Source organism: Parasteatoda tepidariorum, chromosome 8 (assembly GCF_982258835.1).
Source record: "Parasteatoda tepidariorum strain Cologne lab strain chromosome 8, Ptep-v5.0, whole genome shotgun sequence".
Classification (NCBI taxonomy): domain Eukaryota; kingdom Metazoa; phylum Arthropoda; class Arachnida; order Araneae; family Theridiidae; genus Parasteatoda; species Parasteatoda tepidariorum.
The window spans coordinates 104,278,566-104,305,989 of record NC_141762.1 but is presented as its reverse complement, the minus strand read 5'-3'; the positions used below and the strand labels follow the sequence as shown (position 1 = coordinate 104,305,989).

General features: G+C 27.7%; 1 protein-coding gene and 1 long non-coding RNA gene across 4 annotated transcripts in view; both read right to left on the bottom strand.

Annotated features, from left to right (window-relative positions):
• The window catches only part of LOC122273919 (uncharacterized), a 58,325-nt gene extending 48,694 nt beyond the window's left edge, over window positions 1–9,631 (bottom strand). Inside the window, exons 1-3 of one of the 3 annotated variants that reach the window (XR_015435999.1) lie at window positions 9,139–9,628; window positions 7,188–7,277; window positions 5,324–5,437 (exon numbers count right to left, since the gene is read on the bottom strand). The gene's annotated coding sequence lies outside the window, so the exon portion shown is untranslated. Of the gene's footprint in view, window positions 1–5,323; window positions 5,438–7,187; window positions 7,278–9,138 lie in introns of all 3 variants that reach the window. The other 2 variants (XR_015436000.1, XM_087169544.1) reach the window with 2 other exon arrangements.
• A 4,818-nt stretch (window positions 9,632–14,449) lies between these two features.
• LOC147806602 (uncharacterized) lies at window positions 14,450–27,384 on the bottom strand. Its single transcript, XR_015435998.1, has 3 exons — window positions 25,815–27,384; window positions 17,182–17,280; window positions 14,450–16,217 (listed from the first exon to the last, which is right to left on the bottom strand). It is a non-coding gene; the product is annotated as an uncharacterized LOC147806602 (long non-coding RNA).
• Between the last annotated feature and the right edge of the window lie 40 nt (window positions 27,385–27,424).

Below are 27,424 nucleotides of genomic sequence, written 5' to 3'. Positions count from 1 at the left end.
AGTAGCATAACAGCCTATTAAACTTGACACACATGCTAGCATTAGCATATATTTTCACTCTATTGAAAATCTATTTAATAATAAGCTCTATACTTTTTCATCAATTACTAATAATTACATAAAAACTCAAAAATTAACTACCAATTTAAATTAACAAATTAAGCATTATTGTTCAGATATCATCATAGCACTACTAAATATGGAGTCAAGTAGGAATGAATAATAGTCATAAGCAGCGGAAGTTTTGTATGAAAAATTTAAAATAAATACTTAAAATCTGAAAAATATTTTACATTTTCTAAATATATATCTGAGATCAGAAACCAAAATATTAGGAATTATGAATCAAAATGTAAACTTCAGAATGATTAAACCATAGCCACTCTCAAATAAAAACTAAAGTTCAATGATTTCAATAATTTATATGTTCAATCGAATGAGTTTTTCTTCAAAGTTAATAATGAATCAGCTATTGACAATGTAAGCAAAACTTAATTGTACCTTAAATATAGATAATTTTGAAGACCAAAAGAACATGACCATTAAATTTTCAATAAAATTCATAAATATTCAGGTATTTACAAATCTCAGGTATTAACCTGAGTAATTACCAAGTTATAAAATCCAAGTATATAGTATAGCATACCTGCCAACATTGAAAAAATAAAATAACGGAGATTATACTAGGGAAATTTTTTAGGCTATGAGTAAAATTTTGATCCATCAAGCAAAAAGAGAAATTCAAAACTGGAAATTATATAAACGCTTACATTTAGTGTGTGTGAAGTCAAAAATATGTATATCAATCTTAATCTAAAGAAGATTTTTTTAAAACTATTATTTATAATTACTTAAACTATTAACACTCAACATACCATTACTTGCAATAGCAACATCTGCTGAGGAATAAGAGAAGTATTTTGGACATATTTTTTGGCAGATATTTTATCACTAAAAAATTTTTTTTTTCTAAATTTCTTCAACAAATACAGAGAAATTTGAGAATATAGCTGTAAACAAGAGGTAGACGTACAATACAGGTGTCTTCGTTAAAAAACTGGAGACTTGGCAATTATGTATTTGAGAAAGAAACATAGTAGAACTAAAAATTAAAATGCTAAAACTTTATATTTAAATTAATTACATGCTTCATTAGTTAAACGCATAATGAGAATTTAAAAATTTAGCACATAACAATAGTACAATTAATTATAACCTATTAAAAAAAATAGCCTAAAACCAGGCAATCTCATCAAAAAATATTACACTATAACTTTTTACTTATTTAAGCATTAACACAAGTAAAAACAAAAGTTATCGAGGCTGGGATAACCAAGTTGGTAGGGCATTGGAGCCAAGTCCAAAAGGTTGAATTTCTGTCAGCCAAATACTGCCAGAGTAGTATATATTAACTGGTGCACATTAAATCTGTCATGTCACAAAGTCCTCTACGTTCTCATAACAAATCAATACCTGAATAGGAGATTGATTGGCTGTGACGTGTGTGTGGCTGAAGTCATATTCTTGGACATAGATGTTGCTACCGAAAAAAAAGAAAGGCACCCTCTTTCTTAAATTTGCTTGGTTTCACCAAGCAGGCTTGATCACAATAACAACAATACAAAATCTATATTCACAATTACTTTTAAGAGACAAAAAGAAGAATAACAGGAGACTACAGAAGATTCAAATTAATATGCAACATTAATACTATTATCACCAAACAACACACTGAATTTTTTGAAATAATGAGTTATATGGGAAAAATGCTTGATCTAAAAACATATCTGTCCCTTTTGATTTATAACTTTCAAAATTGGAGAAAATTTTAGAATAGACAAAAAAGAAGGCAGTATTAAAATTTCAGATCAATCAAAAAGTAAAATGAAAATTGTGATATAAAATTGAAAACTTATGTTATTATTCCTCACAAGCATTCCATGCAACACATTTTTTCTTTTGGCAGTAATTGTGACAGCTAAAAGAGTATAAATAAATAATCTTTTTTATAATCCAACCTATTATAACCGAAACAAATTATTGTTTATCAACTTAAGTTTTTCTATTTAAAATCATTAAAGAAAATTCTGTTGACTTTTAGTTGAAAAACTTTGCTCAAACGAATATTTTTTCTGGACAAATGTATTTGAAAAAGGTTGTTTGATTATAAAGGAGTATATTGGTTGAAGTAAAATATGGTATATTTACATATGTTACAATATAACATTTTCATTTAAATGAGTTATAACATTAAGAACAAAATAAATAAATGTTACAGAAATTTAAAAACACAAGCACTGGTGAATAATTTCAGTATTGACTATTCATTTCAAAAATTGCAATAATTTTGAAATTCCAATTTTCTTTTTTTTAAACTTTTTTATTCTTTGTGCCTTGAGAGTATAGGACAAAATTAATAGGCACCCCTGATCACAAGGCAACAAAATATGATGTGTGGTGATTAAAATATGACCTACCAGTAGCCACATGATCGTAACTTTTTTTTGTTGAAAATATACTCGGCGCATTTTGTTATTATTTGTTAGCTTTTTGTCATGAGTATGAAATTAAAATGAATATTTTATAATATTCTGAAAATTACTCTATTTAACGATAGTTTCCTCATTTTACAAATAAACCTTGGCGAGCCGTGATGGCTCAGGGGATAGAGCATTCGCCTTTCAATGAGGTGAACCGGGTTCGAATCCCAGCGATGGCTGCTCAACACGAATCTGCACTCCGCTTGCACAGACCACAGTGCTGACATGAAATATCCTCAGTGGTAGACGGATCATGATTAGGATTCCTTTTGTTGTCAGGCTAACTGTGAAAGGTTCTCGTGGTTTTCCTCTCCATGTAACGCATATGCTGGTTAGTTCCATCAAAAAGTCCTCCACGAAAACAAATTTCTCCCAAAACTTTATCCAGGAGTCTTCAGGATTGGGTTCAAAATTACAAGGTTATGGAGTTGAACATTAGTAGTCGTAAACCCAAAAATTGGTTCAGCTGTTGAATGACGGTTATAATATTATAAAATGAATCTTGTAATGTTTACCATATTTAAAGCAATGCTTAAAATACCCTCATTAGTAATATCAACAACTTCATAAATTTTTAAAAATTTTCAATTTTTAAAAATGTAGCAACATGTTTTAAAAAATGGCGACTGTTAACAACTAAAATTTTTTTAAAATACAAAATTTTTCAAATTTTAAAATAATTCCCAGCATTTAAAAAATAATATAAGTTTTTTAAATGCCGAGATTATTATTAATTATTACAAAATATTCTAAAAAATAATTCAAACAAATAAAATATTTTAGAAAATCAACTCAGTTGTTTTTCAAAAAAATGATTTCAAACTTGGTCATTTTACATCTAATTTTATTCAGAGATGAGATCAGCTGACATTTCTTATGCAATCATTATACTTTTTCTGAAGAGGTTTTACAGTTATTATAAGGTTTTATTAGCTATTTGGAAATTGAACATTACATATGGAGAAAAAAAATTTTTACAAAGGAAAATATTTCATTTCAACACCTATGCAATTAGCCATCGAAGCATGCAATGTCTAAAATTGTTCTATCACATGTTGTTTTTGTTAGCTAAAAATCAGTTTTTGGTCTTGTTATTCAATGAACATGTTTTGTTCATTGTGTGATCATTTTTTGTTCATTTAACTGAGGAAAATTGTCCATACAAACATAACCAAAGGTGAAATGCTCAGACATTTAAATAAGAAATGACTACAAAACTATTTGTTTTAAATACTAAATTTTAACATTGCTTTTAGTGAAAAATAATTTAAATCTGCTAAATTAATTTCACTAGAAGGATATTAAATTAATTACTATCTAGTTAAATCAAGTGGGAAAAATGATATAACACACAAATTATAATAAATTAAAAGTTCAACCAAAACTGCTTTGTTGAGTTGATTTGTTCTTAAATTCTAGATGTTGTTAATTATTTTAATGTAAAATGGCTTTAATATTGCTTAAACTTACTAATTAAAAAATTACCAGCTTCAATATTTTTAGACATAACAACAAAATTGTGCACTTTGGAAGTAAAACAAAAATTTAAAAGTTCTGCAAATTAGTTCAATCAACATTATTATTTACAAGGTTCTTGTTAAACCATTTCACATTCAGATGTTAGAACTACACTTTCAGCAAATTCAAAACCCCTGAGTCAAAATTGAGTCAGATCACAAATGATCAAATATAGGAAATAATAGAAATAGTCATGCAGGGGTAATTGTGAGTCCAAGTAAAAATTCCAGAAAATTTCTTGAGTTAAAAAAAAAAAAAAAAAAAAAAAAAACAGTTTAAATTCAAAAAAATTTTAACAAGTTTTTTTTCTCCATATTTCTTAGTTTACTTAAAATATATTTAAAATTTTACACATACCTATGATGACCTGGAGAAGTAATTAAAATTTACAAATTGTCTGTCTTTCTTGAGTTTATGATTATAATAACTATTTATTGATAAAAAATTTAATATTAATCATGAATATAAGCTTAAAAAGTATGTGACTCTCCCTTACAAACAAATAAAATAAATTGTGTTTTTAAGTTCCACCTTTAAAAATTTGATTTCCAGAAACTTCTGTGAACAATGATTTTTTGAAAAGTCTGGACCTTCAACTTCCGGATCACTGTTAGCGAAAAATCCGGAAATCCGGATTTTTTTCGGAGCACAATCAGCCATGGTCATGTATTTTTAACAGAACTCAGAGGTACCAACTACACTCAATATTCATTAATATGTAAAAAAAAAGTTTACAGTTTTCTAATAAGTATTTCAAAGTATACATTATAAAAGGTTTAAACTAGTGTAGTGTGTGTAAGAGTGCAATCCAAATGAATAGTTGTGCGGTATAGATCTGAGAAATATAACTTTTTCTAATTGAATGGGGAATCTTTTATGAATAAACAAGAATTCTCTATTTTTAGACAAAACCAAAGTATTTGTAGTTGAAAAACATATACTAAAAAAGGAAAAAGTTTTATTAATAAAAGATAAATAAAAAAATAGTATTAATATATTTTTTAATACTGTAATGATTACATTTAAAATTCTTAGTGCATAAGAATTTCATTAATATAAAATTTTTTTAATTTATTTATGTTTGCAGGATTAAATGTAAAAAATTTAAGGTTTTGGACAAAAAAGTATAAATAAAAAAGCATCTTACATGAATCTTTCTTCATTAATATAGTAATTTAAATTTGTATTTCCAATATAAAGCACATAAAGGCAAACTTTAGTTATATAAAATTTCATTTACAAAAAATCTTTAACTTGTAATTTACCTCCTTCCAAAATGAGTTTCTTCTTCAATAGATTTAGTGTAGTATCAACTTATACAGATACTGGTGTATCAAATGAAATGGTCTCACCATTTGCTGGCACAAAACATTCTTTACCTCAAAGAAAAATCAAAACAAAATATTTCAATAGTTTAATAAAAAAGAATTTCAGAGTAATATACAGAGATGTGATTCAGTACGGCCTAGTTCATCAAATTTTTTAACTCTTAAATGTAATTTTTCTAGTTCTTAAATGTTTAAAACGTTGTCACCTAGACTAATACCACATTATTTTAAGCTCTTAATGTTTTAATTTCAAACATTAAGATAATTTAAATAAGTTTTAAAACAGTTTCAGAATTTCTAACATTAAGACACATAATTTTTTCTAATTTATTTTCGATTGGAAGTCATTTTGGTTGGAAATACAGAAGATTTTACAGTATTAATTCAATCTAATAGTTTTTCATAATGCTTTTAATTTGTACTTAGAATTAGTAAAATAAAATCTTAACAAACAATAAACAAAACAAAAATTTAAAAAAAAAGAAAAAAGCATTTCAAAGAATTTTTTTTCCTAGCATACATTGTTAATTTTAGGAAACTTCATAAAATATACAAAAATCATGAGAATTTTTAATGAATCAGGATAAATTAACATTGCTGGCAAAGCTGATAACTACAAATTTATCTCTCAGAATAAAACTACATGCTGTTAAATAGTATTGCTATCAATCAAAGCAATGAAGAAACTACTTTTCTTAATCTTCTTAAACATTCTTTTAAATAAAGCATCTGAATGGAGGAGGATAGTTTGCAAAACTATTCAAAAATGCCTCTATATACACTTCAAAAAATTTTTTAATTATATTTTTGTATTTTAGAACTTAAATGCAATTTTATACCAAGTTTTTCGGTGATTTTTCTTTACCAAAAACTCCATTTTTGAAGCTTTTCTGTCAAGGTTGGCAAGTTTCTGCCGAGGTGGTTAAAACCACTGGTAGAAACCGCTTAAAACTGGCATGGCAGAAACTCTTTTCTGACACATTTGTGGCAGAAATTTAGAAAATGACATAAAAGTAAGTACTGAGATTGACATACAATAGATAATTCATAGAAAAAAACAATTAAATGTTAACCAAAGTACAATTTATTTACAAAATTATCATCATTCGAAATCAAATATTACATTGTTTGCACTCTGCAGTAATCTATAACAAAAGACATGTTTTGATGTAGTTTCTGAACCTAAACAATTTTTCAATTTGCTATGCACGAACGAGAAATTAGAGAAGATTCTCGCAAGTTCAGCAGAACTAGCAGGCATTGCCTTTAAGGAACAAGCAAGATTTGTGAAACTTTCCTCCATTGCATATTTTTTTAAACTGTACCACCAGCTGGGATAGTTGTCAAAACTTGACTGGAAAAATAAGTTTCAGGAAATGGGGCCTATTTGTTTTGCAAAGCTATGACAATAATATATATTTACAAACAATGAATTAAAAAGTTTGTTACAGTTACATTTTTCAGTTTACTTAAACAAAATGTCATTAAGTAATTACTATAACTAATATAGAAGTTTTTTTAGTTTCTGCCAGTTTTTGCCGGCTATAACCAGTTTCTGCCACTGGCCTGGCAAAAACCAGTTTCCGCCGGCAAAAAGCCAACCCTGTTTTCTGTGCACCAGCAAGACTTCAGATGGTACACAATGTGCTGAATTAGTTGCATGATTCCTTTAGCATCAGCATGTGCACTCAACGACATATATTGCACAGGCATTTTAACCTATTTAAAATATTCATATCATGAACAAAACTTCAGATCATAAATTTATTAAAACTAACAACTAAGTTAATAACTAACTTACAATCTGGCGATTTTCAAATTCAATTTTCTTGGCACCGCTAATGACTTTATGACCAATCGTTCCAGATACACAATAACCTGGCATAATTAACTATAAAAAAAATATGAACAATTTTGATTTAAACAAATATTCTTAACATATGCATAATTTCCAAAAAGTCACTTAAAATAAAGTAGCCCCTTACTTGGCCACAATTGGGTACAAGGAAAAGATTCATCATATTAAAATGCATTTTTGCCAATTTACGCTCTTTGCAAGATCTATTTTCTTAAATGAGAATTGAAAAATCACTTACAAACTTAGTTATGGTTAAATTTTTTCTAAATTAAATTTAGGAATTCAATAATGAAATATTGCAGGGCACTATTGCTGAACTAGATTTGCCATCACTTTAAATATAAAAATTACAGAAAATATAAAATCTTACAGAAAATTTGGAGAAATAGGTAGCGTAGAAAATGTAGGTTATAATGTGGTATTGCTTTTATGATGTTTTTTTACTTTTATCTTTGCTGCACTGCTATAATTACTTTAAAGTTTTAGTTTCTCTTTCATAAGTTTTCATCTGCCCTTAAATAATTCAGCCAAAAATAAAAATAAAAGAAACAGCAAGTATAGCCCTACTTATTTTGTGATGGTAGTAACAGCCAATAAGAGTTGAGTAGGCTTTGGGGGCTTGGTTAGAGGAGGTGAGAAAAAAGGCAGGGACACACAAGGTTTTGGAGAGCTGAGGCTAAGAGACAAAAAAGATGAGGATCCTCAACAGCTAAGTCATATTATAAAATTTTCTATCACCCCATAATTATTTTTTATTTATTTATAAATTAGCAGTGCAGCATCATAATGTATAATTTCATGTTAAATTTTTATGTATTATTAATTGGAGTGAATGCCTCCTGCAATACAAATATTTGGAATTTAGCCTATACTACTCAACATAGAACATTCATTTCGGACGAATAATGGAAACAAAATCACTCACATTTTCAACAATTTCAACTGACATATCTTAAATAACACAACTTAGTAATGTATCACGCATGTGTTACACATTAAGTAAACACCAAAATCTCGGTATATAACATTATATTAATTTCTGGGAAAATGCCACACTTTAATAATAAAAATTATTGCAATTGACACTTATAAAAAATAATGATAAAGGAAAGAAAATAAAAAAGTCATCCATAAAAATTACTAAACAAAAATAAAAAAAACTGAAGGGCAGCTCTCTCTGAACTAACTACTTGTTTATAATTTAGAGATATTGAAGGTATTCATCAATATTTTACAGTGTATTTTCAAATCTTCCTTTTCGGAAAGTATAAACTAAGAATTTCTAAACATTCTACTTTCTTTATCTAACTGGTTAGTTAAATTTTGAGCAGCCAGGCTTTTACTGTATATCCATAAAATGAAATATGTGGCATGGAATTCAAAATTCAGGAAGAAAAGCTTTTTTAATTTTGTAATATCACAAGTTACATTATTTCTATAGCTACAAAGTATGGTTACGAAATCCAATTTAATGTTTACTTTTGCTGCCATAAAATAGAAACTTTTCTAACTAATATTAAAGTCCCTTGGGAAATTGTGACAGCTTTCACTTTTAACACATTACTTCATTTTTCATCACTAATTGTTTTAGAATTATTTAAAAGAAAAATCAGATTATCTATCTAATTCAAATACAATTTTTAATTATTTAATCAAAATCAAATATATATATATATATAAATTCTTGCACTACAAAAAATGATAATTTGAAATAATTTAAAATTTTTACCAAGAGTTAGGTCTTGTTTCACAACAAATAAAAACATGTTACGTGGTATGAGGAGTTATACTTGAGCTCGAATGATTAAGAAAAATGATTCTGACATACATGACTATTGAGAATATGTTTACTAATACTTGCAAACAAAAATAAATTAATAAATAAAGCACTAACCATGTTATTTGCATTTTGAATATTTGAACAGATAATATATAGTGCAACATTCCTGGAGTTTCAAAAACAACCATAGGACCAGGATTATCTATATAAGCACAGTCAAAGGGCTGAAAAAGAATTATGCAATTCAAATCATTAACCCCAAAAAAAGTAAGTAAATGTTTAAAAATGTAATCTAAAAAGATTTTATTAAATTCCTCAATTCAAGCTAAAATATAATAGTTAATGTACATAGATTCCTGGCAGCTATCTATCATAGATTTCGATACAAACAATAGATATTTTTACCAGCCTAAGACCTGACGTCTTTTTTTCAAGTTACTTAAAAGCTTGCCTTATTATAAATGTAACTATTGCTGTACTTATAATTTTACCCTAGAGTAATTATCAATTTTTAATCAAGAATTGATTTCATTCTCAATGATACAAGTATCCACAAGTGTCACAGCTTGAACAAAGCTATTTGTTCAAAGCACTCTTGAGTAGGAAAATATTGACAAAGCTCTTATTCATTCACCCCATTTCTGAAAATTTATACAGACGGAATATCTTGAATCTCTCCAGAAAGCAAAAAAATTGAAATAATAAGGTCTTGAGTTATACAGGTACTTAAAAAAATGTAATTTAATTAAGAAATGTGATGCTTTAATTGTTTTTAGTAGAAATTTATAGGCATTTCTGTAAATTAATTATACTACATATATCTATTTACATAAAAAATTTTGACATGCCCTTAACACTGAGAATAATCTTTTTAAAGATTTTTGATGTCTAACCTTCTTTGTTTGTTATGGTACCTGAGCATTTGTGCTTGATTATTAGAAATTCGAGAAACAGAGGTTTTGAAAGAAAACATTTCGAGATAGACATGGAAAATACATTGATTTTAAATAGTAAATGCGAGGAATTTTAGAAATTTTGAGATATAGAGGTTTTTGAGATAAAGAGGTTTGAAATAAACAGGTTTAACTGTAATAATAAAGGTCTTAGTTCAAGATTGAAGTTAATTTGACATGCTCAAGTTGAAAAAACATGAAAAAATTAACATGACATAATACTGTCGTAAGTATTACTAAAAATTTAATATGGGGAAGAAAGCCCAGTCTCATCCTAATCAAGAAAAAAAAGATGATTTGTTTAACATCAAAAAGAAACTTGATAAAAATTTTTTTCAAGAAATAAACAAAGCTCATAATTCTTAAGCAAGAATAAAATTATCTCAAAAATTCAGTAAATGAAAAGTTTTAAAACAGCTCTCTTAAGAAGACAAAAAAAAGGTATTAGAACCGTTGGAACAGAAAGGTATTACAATTGCATTGAAATGACGTGATATTAGCAGATTCCAGCATAGTTTCAAATATTAAAACGCACAATTATAATAGGTTAAGTATATAGATATTGAAATATATATATATATATATATATATATACAGTGGTGGCCAAAAGTGTGGACATTTTTTGAAAGTTTCATGTTTTTCAACTTTGTGTGCTTGTAGAATATATTAATTTTCACTTAAATACAAACATTTATATATCAAATTGAAGGTAATTTAATGTAGAATTTAATAATAAATACAGTACTACAATATCTGTATTACAAAAAAAGTTTTGCAACTAATAGTAAGATCTATCTTAGATTTGCATTTTTTTAAAGTGATACTTACACAATTAATACTTAGTAGGATAACCTTTATTTTTTAAGACAGCATCACAGCGTCTTTACATCGAGTGAACGAGTGTTTGGAGTTCATCTTTTGTAATCATTTGGTGCCAAGAATCAATTATAGCTTCAATAAGTTGTCTTTTATTGGATGGACGTTTTTTTTCCTACAAGAATTTTCAAACGTCGCCACAAATTTTCAGTTGGATTGAGATCAGGGCTGTTTCCTGGCCATGGTAATATATCTATTCCTTTATTTTGAAACCATGCATTGCATACTTTTGCTGTGTGGCATGTAACTGAATCTTGCTGAAAAATAAATGGTGCGTTGTTGGGGAAGAGATACCTGATGGATGGTATCAATTTTGGTTTCAGGACAGTTTCGATGTATTGGATGCCATCAATCACTTGAATTCGGCCCACACCATCTGCAGATATACATGCCCAAATCATGACATTTGTTGGGTTTTTTGTAGTTGCTTCAATGCAATCAGGATGAAGTGCTTCACCTACTCTATGTCTCACACATTTTCTACCATCACTACCAAAGAGCGATATTTTACTCTCATCGCTCCAGATTACTTGCTTCCATTGATTTTCTGACCATTTAATGTGTTCTTTTGCCCACTTAACTCATTTTTCGCGTTGCTTTTGATTTAAATATGGTTTTTTTCTTGGAATTCTAGCTTGTAGTCTAAATCCTGATAACCTTCTTCTTATTGTTCTTGAACTTACTGCAATACAAGCATTCATTTCACATCTAATGGCATCTGATGAAATTTTTTTATCTTGAAGGCATAGCCGTTTAATTTTTCTATCGGTTGTAGCCCTTGCGTATTTTTTCGGCCTGATTTGGCATCCTGAATGCCAAAAAATACATCAAAACTGTCCTGAAACCAAAATTGATATCTTCCATCAAGGATCCCTTCCCCAACAACGCACCATTTATTTTTCAGCAGGATTCAGCTCCATGCCACACAGCAAAAGTATGCAAAGCGTGGTTTCAAAATAAGGGCATAGATATATTACTATGGCCAGGAAACAGCCCTGATCTCAATCCAATTGAAAATTTGTGGAGAGGTTTGAAAATTCTTGTACGAAAAAAACGTCCATCCAATAAAAGACAACTTATTGAAGCTATAATTGTTTCTTGGCACCATGTGATTACGAAAGATGAACTCCAAACACTCGTTCACTCGATGAAAAGACGCTGTGAAGCTGTCTTAAAAAATAAAGGTTATCCTACTAAGTATAGATTGTGTAAGTATTACTTTAAAAAAAATGCAAATCTAAGATAGATCTTACTATTAGTTGCATAACTTTTTTTGTAATACAGATATTGTAATTCTGTAGTTATTATTAAATTCTACATTAAATTACCTTCAATTTGATATATAAACGTTTGTATTTAAGTGGAAATTAATATATTCTACAAGCACACAAAGTTAAAAAACATGAAACTTTCAAAAAGTGTCCACACTTTTGGCCACCACTGTATATGTATATATATATATATATATATAAAATAAGGTTCCCAACGAATTTTCACAATGAAAAACATGTTTATTGGCATTGAATAATACATGTTTGGAAAGCTTAGACTTCCCTCTTTTCTTCGGCATAATCGCCGTTTAGATCAATGCATTTTTACATGCGGTGTACCATCTTCTTTATGCCTGAGTCGTAGAACTCTGCCGCCGCTCCGCGAAGATAGCTTAAAACAGACAGAATTTGCTTAAACTTCTTCGGCTTTGGCGAGCATGGATGCTTCCACTAACGGGATTGTTCTTTTGTTTCCGGTGTCATGTAGTGGACCCAGGTCTTGTCCCCAGTGACAACAGAGTCCAAAAATTCCTTGCCATCGGTTTCGTAGGCATGAAGAAATTCTCAGGCGGCTTCCACACATTGCCGTTTGTTGTCATAGTCATCCCTCCGCATTTTCGGGACCCACCTTGCCCAAACTTTGGCATATCCTAAGCGGTCTCTCAGAATGTTGTGAATGCAGGACTTACTGACAACAGGGATCATCTCGCTGAGGTCCCGAACCTTCACCTTTCGATCTTTCAGCATTGCTTCTTCCTTTTTCGCAATCGCTTTGTCCGAAAACGATGGCCGGACAGAATGTTGTTCGTCATGGACGTCTGTAAGTCCGTCTTTGAATTCTCTGCACCATTTGCGCACAGTTTGCACACTCATACACTCTTCCCCGTACGCCTCACAGAGTTGGGAATGAATGTCCACTGGAGGAACGTTTTTTGCACTCAAAAACAAATCACGGAGCGTAATTCGCACCTGGCGTGAGAAACAAATGGAAGCTTTATCTTTCACGGCTACCAAAGACAAGAATTAACGTTGTAGATACCTCGCCGGGGTGTATTGTATTTCTTCAATTTAATATTTCAGAAACAAATATACATATATAGAAGGATATATTTCTTAATATACTTATAGAAGGATAAATTTCTTAAGCCTACAAGGGATATTCAAAACATCGTTAAATTTCACATTAAAAGAAGAAAAAAAGAGGCTTTAACCGCTTTTCCTCATAATTTATTAATGTCACCAATTTCTCATAGTAAGAAGCATTTTTTTTCTATATCACAGACCAAAAAGTACTAGAAAAAAATAATTTTTTTTTTTAAACAAAGATTCCTTTTTACAATATAAAAGCTTTGTATAACTAGTATTTCACTACACATAAAAGGTATAGATTCTAAAAATTTCTGTAGTTCTACTTCAATGTCCTGGATCCGAATTACTTCTTAAATTTTAAACCAGTACAAATAATTAATAACATAACATGTTATTAAGAAAAAAAAAAAAACTACATGCATTTAATCTAGATAAATTTAAAAAAGGAAGAAGTATTTTTTATGATAAAAAAAACAAAAACTTATGATCAATGATTCTTCATTCCATTTCTATTAATTAACTGCAATATATGCTATCTTAAGAACTTCTCTAGACACTAGTCTTTCATGTGGGCATTTGCTACGGTGAAGTAATTAGCATCATCCATTAAACAAGTAGTAGTTGTTTAAATGGGAATGCTTAAAAATGTATTACAAATAAAAGAAATTTTGGCTTTAAAATATATTCAAACTTGAAATTCTTTAAAACTAAATGATTTTTAACTACTAAAAAAGGGGATCTTTTGTATTTATAAGTAAATTTTTTAAAAAAACAACACATAATAGTTTTTTTTTTTTAAAGATATGATACCCATCACTGGGTAGGGTATCTTATTGTCACCAAGACACACATTTATTGTTACTAATTCCTTTTAAATTAGGCTTTTCTAAACCATTTAAATTAAAAACGAGTTAAAAACAACAACAAAAATTAGACTGCTAAAACAGAATCCTTGTCAAATAGGCTTTTCTACCTAATTCAAATTAAAGAAAAGTTTAGACAGAATAAAAAAAAAATCAACTGTGAAAATGGAATCTTTGTTAAACAGAATTTTTTACAATATTCAAATTGAAAATGTTTAAAAAAGCGAAAGAACATGAGAATCACAGACATAGTAAAACCACCAATAGTAAAATGTGTTTTAATTCACAATACTGGGTTAAATATAGGAAAAAATTTTACAACATATAATACAGCTATAAGTAAACAGGGTGCTTAGCCAAATATCTCAACAAAAAATAAACACCTTTTAAGTACTTTTTAAGCAATTAAAAAATATTTTTAAACACTATATATACATTAACAAAATGCAAAATAATTTTCAAAGACTTTACATGATCATGATAAAAATAACTAGTTTCTGACAAAGAACTCTTTTCTTGATTATATCATGCACGATAAAAAGATCGAGAGATTTTTCTGTTCGATTTCAAAGGGCGGAAAATGAAGTCTGAAATTGAGAATACCTTGCAAACTGCAGCAGAGTTGCACACGAGAGTGCAAGAATCTCACCAAACTCAACTCAGTCCACATGCGCACTCCCAAAAATTTCATCAAATATGCAACATGATTGGCGCTATCATACTTTATAGATCGACGGTACATGAGATGGATTGCGGTTGAATGAATTGTGAAAGCAATGAATAGAACAATGTGTCAACCACGCTTTTGCATGATACGTAGCGAAAAAAGAGAGGTAAAGAAAAAAATCTCATTTTCGAAAAGGTAAAATTAAGCACTTTTTATAAACACTTTTAAGGGTTTTTAAAAAACGAAAATCCAAAATAAGCACCTTTAAGCACTTTTTAAAAATGCTACGCACTATGGTAAAACATTGTGTACTGACTTTAATTGTAGAACTATTGCGAAAACTCCAAACTCTGTCCCTTTTATTAACATTATATTAAAAATAAGTATTCTCTTTCTGCTATTCTCCATTACAAAACAAGTCTAAACTTTTTTTATTTAGGCTTCTAGGCTATCTAAGACATATCTAGGCTTTTTTTTTTATTTCATAATGCAACAACAGTGCTCTCACCTTAGTGCGGTGCTGCAATTTGTTCATGTAGATGATCCCTAGATACATGCCTGTGGTAGATAAAATTGTGCCAATGTCAGACAAACCAGACAGTCCCTAGGGGAGGCACCAAACAAAAAGGAAAACAGGTTGGAGGTTGAGCAAACAATACTCCCTTATAAAAACTCACCTACTTCAATAACTCATGAATAAATATTTAAACACAAATAAGTATCAGAGCTTGAAGACATCCAGAACTTTGATGGATGAACTCTTCTAATGCGGATTTCAAAACAATCAGAGAATATTTTGCAGCAGGAAAGCTCAGTCTAATAGGAACTGGCAAGATCTGGTAACAAGAAGCACAATATGAGAAAATGTTCTAGAGAAGGCCAGTACCAATGATGATGATAAATACAACAAATTTAACGGTTTACTCAAGTTTATACCCAAAATATAAATATTTGCTTCAATCTTATTCTGTATCAAAAAATACAGCTTTGCATGCACGCCACAAATGAACAAGCAAAATTTGTTACGTAATAGAATCAATTTAATCTCTTTCCTGGTTATAACTGATTGATTGACCTGGTTATAAAGATTGAGGCAAATGTTTTTGCTGAAAAGAAAACAGTTTATAAGTTCAGCCTAACAGACATTGTCTAATGCCCTTTTAAACTTCGATTCCTTTTAGACCCTTGGAAGGCACAATATAACAAAGAATTATTGTAATTTCATGTCAATAAGATAAATTTCAATGATGAACATCCACAACACTGAAGATAATTAAGGAAATATGAAGTTGTAAACTTACTTTACCACCTTTTCGACACAGTCATGTACTTTGGTCAAAAAATCTCTTTCTCTATAACATTTTGAGTCGCTAATTGTAGTACCATCTGTAGAATCTGTAATCAGCAGGTCTGGCCTGCATTTATCAATCCACCCTGGCCCCAAGTGACGATCAGGAGTGGTGTAAAAATCCCCCTAAAACAGAAATTAATCTTAATACACGATTCTACGTGCTTAAACCTATGATGTATTTCAGAATATGCACGAACAGAAAACATGCGTTGAAATGTAAAAACATAAATGTGGATAAAAGAAACCGCATTACAGATACACCTACACTTTAAGAAATAAACATAATTTAAATTTTAAAGAAATAAACGGCTAATATTTTTATAAATTTGTCAGCTGTATTTCTGTACTGCAGTTTATAGTAATATATAAGCAGTGCATAACTATAGTAGTTTACTCAGATAGTACAAATTTCCTTGTTTATCTTTTAATTCCTATTTCCAGTAAAGATAAAAAAAAAGTTAATTTATTTTCCACATTATTTCAAAATTTGTAACTAGATTTTCAATTAACAACTATCTTATTCAGTTTAAAAGGTTTAATTAAATATTAAAATGAATTACAATTTGCTAAATAAAATAATAGTTAACTTACATATAAGCTAAAATGAGAAATATAGGTATTTCCCTAGTAATGTTATTTATTATTTGTAAAAAAAATTAAGCTTACATCAATTTTAATTTCATTTTTTTGTGTTACAAAATTTATTTATTAAAACAATAATAATAATAAGAAAATAGGGAGATGGATGAGTTGCAAAAGGTCTTCTATTTCAACATAGGATGAATTTGGTTCCTGATAAGAGGTCAAATTAGATATAACATAAATTTAGTAGGCTTTACTGTATGAAAAAGAAACTGAAATAGTTCTGACAAGTATGGGTAAGTATTGTGTTGTAGAATGCAAATCAATGTGAATAAAATAAATTTTTTACAGACCTTCCAAAAATAATTCTAATAATAAAATTATAATGCTTAAAGCCTAGCTTTCCTCCCATTTCAAAAACACAAAAGCTCAATCAAAATAAATATAAGAAACAATAAACCAATTAATTATTTACAATGACAATAGTTTAGAAAAAAAGACTTACTGTGTAGACTACTGATTGTGATCCTACTTTTATCAAAATCATTGCAAAACCCAATTCATGCCCAGCATAATAAGCTTTGATTTCAAGGTCATCAACAACCTGCATAAACAATATTTTATTTTAGGGTGCGTAGCTAGATTTTTCAAAAAAAAAAATAAGCACCCTTTAAGTACGTTTTAAGCACTCAAAAAATATTTTTAATTACTTTAAAGAAAAATTATAATTATGCACTAATAAAAATTATTTTTTTCTATTGTTTAAAGTTCTTAATTTATAAACATAAAATCAATAAAATTCAATAACATTTTAAAAAACTTTACATAAACATGATAAAATAAGTAGTTTCTGATAAATATTGAAGAGAAAACTGTGAAAATTGTGCTTTTTTTTTTGTAATTTAAAATCCCTATCAACACGGCAAAGAAAAAATCTCTTTTTAAAAGATAGAATTAAAGACTTTTTTTCAAATCCCGAATAGAAGAAGCATCTTTAACAGCTTTTAAAAAACATAAATAAAAAATAAACACCTTTAAACACTTTTTAAAAACGCTATGCACCCTGTATTTAAATAAAGGAAAATGTAATTTTTCATTACATCCCCAAAAATATTTTGAATTAATAAATAAATATAGTAAGAAATATATATAATATCTCATTTATGCAGCAAAACTGAAAACCAGCACCTTAGTTATGACTGGCTGGTCTATCATGTTACAAAAATAAATTAATAAAAGACCAAGGTTTTAAAAATTTATACTGTAAGCCATAAGCACTTGACCTCATTCTTTATTAATTGATAAATTTTTTTGTTTGATTTCAGTAGTTATCATAAATTTTGAAAACATACAAGAAAGGGAATATTAGGAGTTATGTTTTAATTATGTAAATACTTTTCAATGTAAATGCTTTTAACTAACTATTGTAAATTCTTGCGTTTTTTTTTTGTTTTGCCTAAGTATTTTACTCAAGTAGGAAAAAAAAGTGTAGTAAAAATTAAAAATTAACTTTAGAAAATCAGCAAGAATCTGGCACAAATATTTCAATTTTTTCTTTAATTTTTAAATAACTTCACATAGAAATACTTATAAATCATGTTATTTTATGCCAAATAAAAATTGATGTAACTTTTTTCCTTTGTGTTCACTCATAAGAGTATAACCTGAAACAAAATTTCAGAGTCATGCTAATGTCAATACAGTTATTTACTTGCCTTCAGTTAATATTTATTGTCTCATAATAGAAAAAATAATTATTAGTAAGTAATTTTAAAAACTGAATAAATAAAATTAACATGTTAATGTATTAGGAAGTATTTTTTCTTAAACTGATTTATATGCTACAGTGTAAAGTAGAAAGCTAAAAGTCCTGCCTGATGATTTCCTCTTAAATTTGCTTGAAGCATTTCCGAAATTTATAAATTTAGAATAGGGTTTAAACTTTTATAAATGGCATACCTTGCATCCTAACCGGGATAAGACACTATTTTTGCACATTTAGAATGTAAATGGGATAAACTGGATGAAATGGAAGAAATCCTTAATTATCACAAAGAATAAAATTAAAATTTATGAAATTCATTGAAACTAAGATTTTAAACAGGCTTTGTTCATTTATATTGGATTTGTAAATTTAATATAAAAGATAAAACTATAAATTCTGCGTTAAATTTATTTATAAAACAAAAAATTAAAGATAAGCTTTATTAAGCTAAATTTATTAAGTATTATTCTATACTTATATTTTATTCTATACCAATTAAGAGTAAAAGATATTAATACAAATAAAATTAATTTCAATTAATTATCATTTGTTTCAACGCTTTCATAATATGCAATTTCACTTTTTATGTCCTAATCACACTTAAGTTTACAGCATTTAATTTATGATCAACATTTTTTTTTTCAAATGAAAATCAATAAATGATATGTATTTAAATAACAAAAAAAGAAATAAATAAAATAATATGCTTCCTTTATTCCTGTAAGAATTATAAATTAATAACTCTCTAAAAGATTAGGAATTAAATGACAATACTAAATATTAAAAAAAATATATATAATGTTATTTACTTAGTAAAATATATTAATCCTTGTTTAAAGTTACTGATTGATTTAAACATACAACTTTAAATGAGAAAAAAGAGCCCCCTGCCCAAGAGCATTTTTGCCACATTGGAGTACAAACTTCATGATCTCATTTAAACTTAGTATACAGAAATAAAACATGCTAGCATATAATTTATACCCCTTTGAATATCCTACTAATATAAAGCTATATTTCTTTTAATTTATTAGTGATCGAGGAATTTATTAGCAATTGGTAAAAATAATTATTATTTACAGTTTTGAAAGATTGTGCAAAAATATATTTACGCTTTTAGCTTACTTGTTTTCTATGACATTTTTTTTTTTTTTTTTTTGGAATTCAAATTCTATAAGGGGTGAGATAAAAGTTTCAAACTATTAGGTAAAAATCTTAAAAAGGAGCAAAAACAAGAATAAATAACTTAATAATAACAAGAATAAATAACAAGAACAAATTTCCCTTGCTATGGATGGTGTTTTCAATATAAATGTAAGCAATAACAATCTTGAGCTCCATATTGTTTGTCTAAGATCTGACAGACATTCGTCTGGAGCTGTGGCGGTGACAATGGTAACTATGGCTCTAGTTCCACAAACAAACACAACATACATATGAACACAAACATAATGGTCTTGTATGGATACAGAACCTCCTATCTAAGTTGAATTAAAATTTACATAATAATTAAAGTACTTAGGACAAAATTGTATTTAAATTTAAGTTAAATTAATTTTTAAATACGTTAAAATATTTAGATGAGTACATGATTGTCAGAGAACAGACATGTACTCTGTTCTGAATGAAACAGAAGTGTACAAAATGTACAGAAAGTTACAAAGCAAGAAAAAGTATGCGCTGTGCACTTTGATGGAAGCATATCAAGTTTTAAAGCAAATGCATCCAAACATAAAACTTGGCAAATCTAAGTTTGCTGTACTACGACCTATCCATATTTTATGCATGGGTAAAACACCATATAATGTGCATAATGTGCTATTCATGAAAATGTAAATTTACTATTAAAATCACACAGTTGTGTACCTAATAATTACATAAAATTACTAAATATAGCGATTTGTAAAACTGATTTTCTAACCATCATTGAACAGCCGACCCAAATTTAAGTTTTCGGCTACCAATGTTCATCTCTGCAGCCTTGTAATTTTGAATCCAACCCAAAATACAAGGGAACTGGTATTAATTTGTTATGAGAACTTGGAGGACTTTGTGACCCAACCGATTTCACATGCACCAGTCCCCCATTTAAAACACTGGTATTCTTTTGATGTTATAATAGACAAGTGTAAACAGTTTAAGGGAAAAATAGGGTAGTTAATTTTGTTGCCCAAATAACTGAAATTGAGAAAGAAACAAACAATGTGCATGTTTTTTAAGCATGGTCTTTTAAAACAAAAACTTTCAAATAAAACTACAAGAATGTAGCATGGGTTCACTAGTCAGTTATTATAACAGTGCTGCCAACCTCAACTTTAAATAACCAAGAGTCACTCTTGACAGTGCTATTTCTCTTTAACTATTTGTCAAATTTGTAAGACATCCCCTTTATTACATTTCATGTCCGCTTACGACATATTAACATTCAATAACCTTTTTATTTGATAAAACTGCAAATTAAAATTATAATTATAATTGCAAATCCAAGTAAGGAAATGTTTTTTTTTTCATTTTAAAAAAAGCAGAAGATTTAAATTACGTCAATTATGATTAAGAATAATGAAGTATCAGAAATATAAATATGACTGAAAGAAAACACAAGACTAATAGAATTTACTATGCAACTGTTAAAAAAAAATTATAAGTACAAATTTTTGCAAAAGAAATACTAAAAATATGTACATAATCTGTATATTATCAATGTTAAATCTTATTTAATCAGTGTAAGAGCATTCTCCAAAAACACAATAAGCAAATAAACCCCCATACATAAGCATCGATTAAAATATTAATTATGGGAAAGATAAGCATCAATGAGATTCAGAAACTTAATTGAGCATTACTTAATTAAAAAAAAAACATTTTTAACTCTAAATATTATATTATCCTGAAAAAAATTTAAGAAATGTGAGAAAAATCCATATTTATCCACAGAAGTTAATCCACAGAAGAGAAGGGAAAAATAAGTTTAAAATTGCAACATGTTAAGATTTTCTATTAAAAAAATATCATTAATAAGATTGATAAATAGATAGAAAAATATAAATTATGATGGCAAAATTGTGAAATTAATAAAAAAAATTTAAAAAACAACAGAAAATAACTTATTTAATATAATAAAACTTACACAAATATAAGCCAATTAAAGATCTTCATTTAATTGAAGTTAAGCTAAATTATATTTAACTAAATTATAATATACTAAAGATTTATTATAAAAAACTAAAATCACCAAATTAACAAATATAAAACAAAATTAGTAATTAAAAAAGAAATATATTTTATATCTAATTAAAAGTAAAAAATAAAATGATAAAATACAAGGAAACTTTATTAATCAAATTAAATAAAAACAACACTTAAAATTTACCAAATGGAAATGATAGTTAAAAAAAAACTAAATATAACATAAATATTACAATCCAGTACAAGGTAGGATATAATAAAATCAACTGAATTTTTTTAAAAAAAACTTCACCTTAAAATTCATGAATAAGTATTAATTTATTGAGAATGAATTTCATGATGAACAAAGAAAAAAACTAAAATTATAGTGGTATCTGAAATGTATCACTTGTAAAAAGAAAATGCTGCAATCTGCTTTATAAAATAATTGTCTGCTTTTAGAAATAAATAATTAATTTTACGCTTATAATAAATAAACAATCTTTTACTTTTATTTCTTTATAAAATTAAATGATTTTTAATGAAACCATAGGTGACTGCACATCACGCAAAACTTGCAAATGATACTGCCCCTCTCAGAAATAGAAATTTATTTAACTAAAAAATATTGCTTCTTTAAAAGATATCAAATAAACATAGCAGCAAACTAAAAACGTTTTGTTCTTAATAATTTAAGTCTCATATGAAATTATAAAACAATTTGTCATAAAATATCAAGGAGAACAAAAATTGAGAAACAAAAATGGATGAAAAGAAAAATCTAAGACATAGATACTCTAAGGGGAGTAATAGGCAGTTCTTTAACAACACTCCAGAAACATGTAAAGACAAATAGAAGAATCTTATAGAATACACCTAATGGTAATGAAATCTAAATCACAAATTAGCAATTTTAAAAACTGTAAAAAATGCTAAATTAGAAAAGTAGTAAATTGTTAAGGAACATAATCAAGCTTTCTCCTTTTTTGATTTACGTGATTTCAAATAAGGCACAATTTTTTAAAGCACAGTTTTATGTAGATTTGTTCAAAAAGTTATTGTTAAAAAGTTATCACTATTGATTTCTCCATAGCTTTTAAATCCAATATTTTTTATATGATATTATTTACAACAACCTAATCTCAAAACGAAACACGCATTCGAGTAACCCTTTTTTTTTGAAGAATCTGATTCGTGTGATTTCATCATCGATCTTTTTTTGACGATTACTACTACGGATTTTGTGATTTTTAATTATGATTATCATTTACAAAAAGCATAGAAGCAAATATTTAGTGTCCCCCCACCCTCAACAAAATGCGAGAATAACACCAATAATATTAGAATAAAAAATTATTACATGTTCAATAAATAAAAATTATATAGATATCTATTCTTTGCAAACACATCGATTTTGTTATATATGTTACTAATTTAAAATAAGAAAAGCACTGTGTTATACACTAATATCTTTTTGCAAGATACTTTTAATAATAACAAACATATGTGTTACTAATTTAAAATGTTTGTAATTATTAAAAGTATCTTGCAAAAAGATATTAGTGCTTGAGAGTTTTGTCACAGACAGCTCGAAAATATTCCCAAGAAGCTTCACTGTATTAGATTTTTTCAGAAAGGACACGAATTTTAAACCCTAAATATAGACAGAATTTCAGCTAATGTAAATCTCTATTGAAAAATTTCCCTAGAATATGCACATGGTAGTTCATTTCTATTTAGAATCTCTAGCGGAACATTATCTTAATCTAAAATTCCTATAAAAGCAAAAATAATAACTTATTTCTAGCTTGATTTTGCATAAAAATATCAAGTAAGAAAATTATTTTACAAATAACATAGAACTAATAAATTTATTAAAATAGCCTTTAAACAACTTACAAATAAATGTACATAAAAATTAAAACTTAATATTAAATAAAAGAAAACATTAGTGTCTAAATAATATTTTAAATATTGAAAAAATTAATCACTAAAAAACCTTTATTATCACAATATTTGTGTTGAGCAAAGTGAAATTACTATAAATATTTAACTTCCCATACAAGGTTGAATAATTAGAATTGCTAATAAGATTTCTTGCAGAAAAGAAGTTATTTAAACTGAACTTTTCTTTGTTGTAGTAATATTACCTATAATAAATAATATCAATTACTAATTGTGTAATTACATGAATAATAAGATATAGTTAATTTTCTCTTCGAATTTAATTCATGTACTTTAACATAATTAAAGTTTGGTAAGTACAAAGCACAAAAATAATACACCATACATTATTTTTTATTTTCTGATCATACCTTTAGGCAATAAAACTGAATCTTAATGGTTTAAAGGGGTGACACCAAATATGTTAGTTACTTAGTGCAGACAATTTTTTAACATACAAAATCAGACATAAAAATGTACTATATTAGACTTGCAACATGTTACCGACTTAGAATCACACTCTAGGAACATGGCATCAATAGTTAAACCAATGGAGTTGTGGAAGATTGGGAACCTTCAATGTTAATTTGTTAATTTTACTTTCTGCGTTTATTGCCCATATTTCAACTCTTGAAATGATAAATAACAAAATTACTCTTAATGGCTTTTGTTTCTTAATCTAATCTCCTTTTCTTGAAATTATTTAAATACGAAGAGTTCATTAAATAAGTTAGATAATATAATCATTAATACCTCATGTCTTTTTTAGGTAACAAGAGGAACCATATTTTAAATTCACAAAACTATTGAATTTTATAAAGTTTTTTTTGCATAAACATGAAATTATAAAAATTTTTCTTTGCTATTCAACAAAAAAAAAAAAAAAAAATCAAGCTAAAATAAAAAGTTTATAGGTAAAAGCAAATCAATGTGCACCATCACAATACATGTAACAAGAGCAACCATGAATTACCCTAAGACCTAGGAAAAACCACAGACACCATAATAATAAAAAAGTACTTTGAACTACTATTTGCTCTAACAAACTGAATTTTTAAAAAAAATACTTTACTCAGTGAACTTCCTAGGCATTTTTAAAAGGGAAGTCTGCCCCATCTGCACTTTAATAACTATAAATGTGCCCTCCTTACCCCTTTTGTAAAAATAAGCCACCATCTCTTAAAAACACTGCCTTTTTATTATATTTTTTTCAGAGAAAAGTTTGTTTTCGTAACACCCTGTTTCAATGAAAAGTCTACTTCTGATTTACATAATTATTGATAATTATTTAACTCTAATTTCATTTCTTAATGTTAGAAAGATTTTTCTTACATTGTCTGGTTATACAGCTAAATTTCACATGACATTTGACCTCAATGATATTCTCAACTGTTATTTGAGAGGCGAAGTATATTGATGAATTTTCAAATGATTTTAAATTTTACCATTATTTTTTAAATCAATAGGTACCTTTTATTTTAAAATGGACTTCTAAATGTTTATTATCTCATAATTTATTGCTTAAAATACAAAAATAGCTTTCGAATTGTTTATCGATTAATCTTTTTCTATTTTATTCACTTTTTTTTTAAAAGAAAACTTATATATAGATTGTGTTTTAGCTTGCCTTTTCAAAAGCTTCAAATTTTTCTGTTATTTTAATAATGAGTGAAAATTACTTTAGGAAATATACACATACAATAGCATAAGGGTAATTAAAAAATTGAGGATCAAATTCAGTTAATATATAATATAGCAAATTTTGATAAATTTTAATGGTAATACACTCTCTCTTCTGCAAGTACCCTACTCTTTTTTATTTCTTTGGAGAACTCTGCTTTACCATACATGCATAGTAGAATAAAAATATAATATATAGATACAGGTTTCCACAAAATGATCACGTTTGTTAAGGGATTCTGTATTGTAATCTGTGATGACAAACACAATCGCAAAGGTGCCAAATCAACTTAAAATGTTTACACTTTTTTACAAAAATCATGTAGAGGTTTACCTATGCGTAACAACTAGTTATGTCATTTTAGTTGGTATTCTTTAGGGAATTTTTTTTTATTTTTAGTTTATCGTTGCTCCCTGCCTCAAAGTTGTTAAGCAGTGACAACTATTTTTGAGCAGATAATTACATGGGAACATTTCCTTTACTAAGATAAATTTTACTAATGTACAAGCACATTATAAAGTACAGAGGCAAGAAAAATAATATTCAATCAGATCACATCCATGTATGAATTTTATACATACACCTTTATTTCATCGTCGATTTTCTTTTTGACAGATATTTCTTTCACTAGAGATTTCAATCACATTGTCGGATCAAATTGACATATTTACTTAATTTCATATTAACACAAATTAAACTTAGTCAGGCTTTTAAATAATTCAGAATAAACATTTCATTCACAAGGCACATTCAACAAAACAATTATAAGACACATTCATACAAGTTAACTCCAACAGGTTATTTACAATTCATTTAAAATGATTCATTCACAAGGCACATTCAACAGAACAGGCATAAGAGACATTTAAATAAAATTTCACCTCATCTAGGCAATTACAATTCATTCACAAGGCACATTCAACAGAACAGGCATAAGCAATATTTTTAAAATTTAATCTCATCTAGGGAATTACAATTCATTCAAAACTATTCATTCACAAGGCACATTTAACAGCACATGCATAAGCGATATTTTTAAAATTGAACTTCATCTAGGCAATTACAATTCATTCAAAATTATTGATTCACAAGGCACAATCAACAGAACAGGCATAAGAGACATTTATAAAATTTAACCTCATCTAGGCAATTACAATTCATTCACAAGGCACAATCAACAGAACAGGCATGAGCGATATTTTTAAAATTTAACCTCATCTATGCAATTACAATTAATTCAAAATTATTGATTCACAAGGCACATTCAATAGAACAGGCATAAGAGACATTTATAAAATTTGACCTCACTTAGGCAATTACAATTCATTCAAAACTATTCATTTATTCATTCTTCAAACTTCATTCACAAGGCACAGCCAGCAGGATAATAATAAGATACATTTACACAAGTTAACTCCAACAGGTCAATTACAATTCATTCACAAGGCACATTCAACAGAACAGGCATAAGAGACATTTATAAAATTTAACCTCACTTGGGCAATTACAATTCATTCAAAACTATTCATTCACTAGGCACAATCAATAGAACAATTAGAAGACAAATTCATACAAATTAACACTAATAGGTTTTTTACAATTTAAAACTATTCATTCACAAGGCACATTCAACAGAACAATTAGAAGAAAAATTCATGCAAGTTAACTCTAACAGGTTCTTTAAAATTCATTTACAAGGCATATTCAATAGAACAAGCATGAGAGACATTTTTAAAAGTTAACCTCAGCTGGGCAACAAGGAGAAAGTGGGATAAGACTGTAGGAAGAATAGTTAAACTGTGGAGTAAGAATGGATTTTAACTGCGACAAAATGAAACGGGGCAAGAAACTAACAGATTAAAAAAACATATAGTTTAGTTATATATATATATATTTATAGTATAGTTAATCTATATTATTATTACAAAATTGTCATGTAGATTTTTTTTCTCGAAACAAAACTATTGAGCTGAAGTGATGATAATGACTAACAATCAGTTTTGGTGAAGCTTTTTGCTGTTTGCAGCTTATAGCTCGCTTATATTGATCTGAAGTTTACTCTTATTTAGAACACTTGTGCGGAAAAAAGTTTTTAAGCTTGTAGCTTACTTGTCTGCAAGGGCTATTTTAGTTGTTTGAAATTCAAATACTATTATAGAGAGTTAGATGAAAACATGGAAAAGAGCGCTTAGT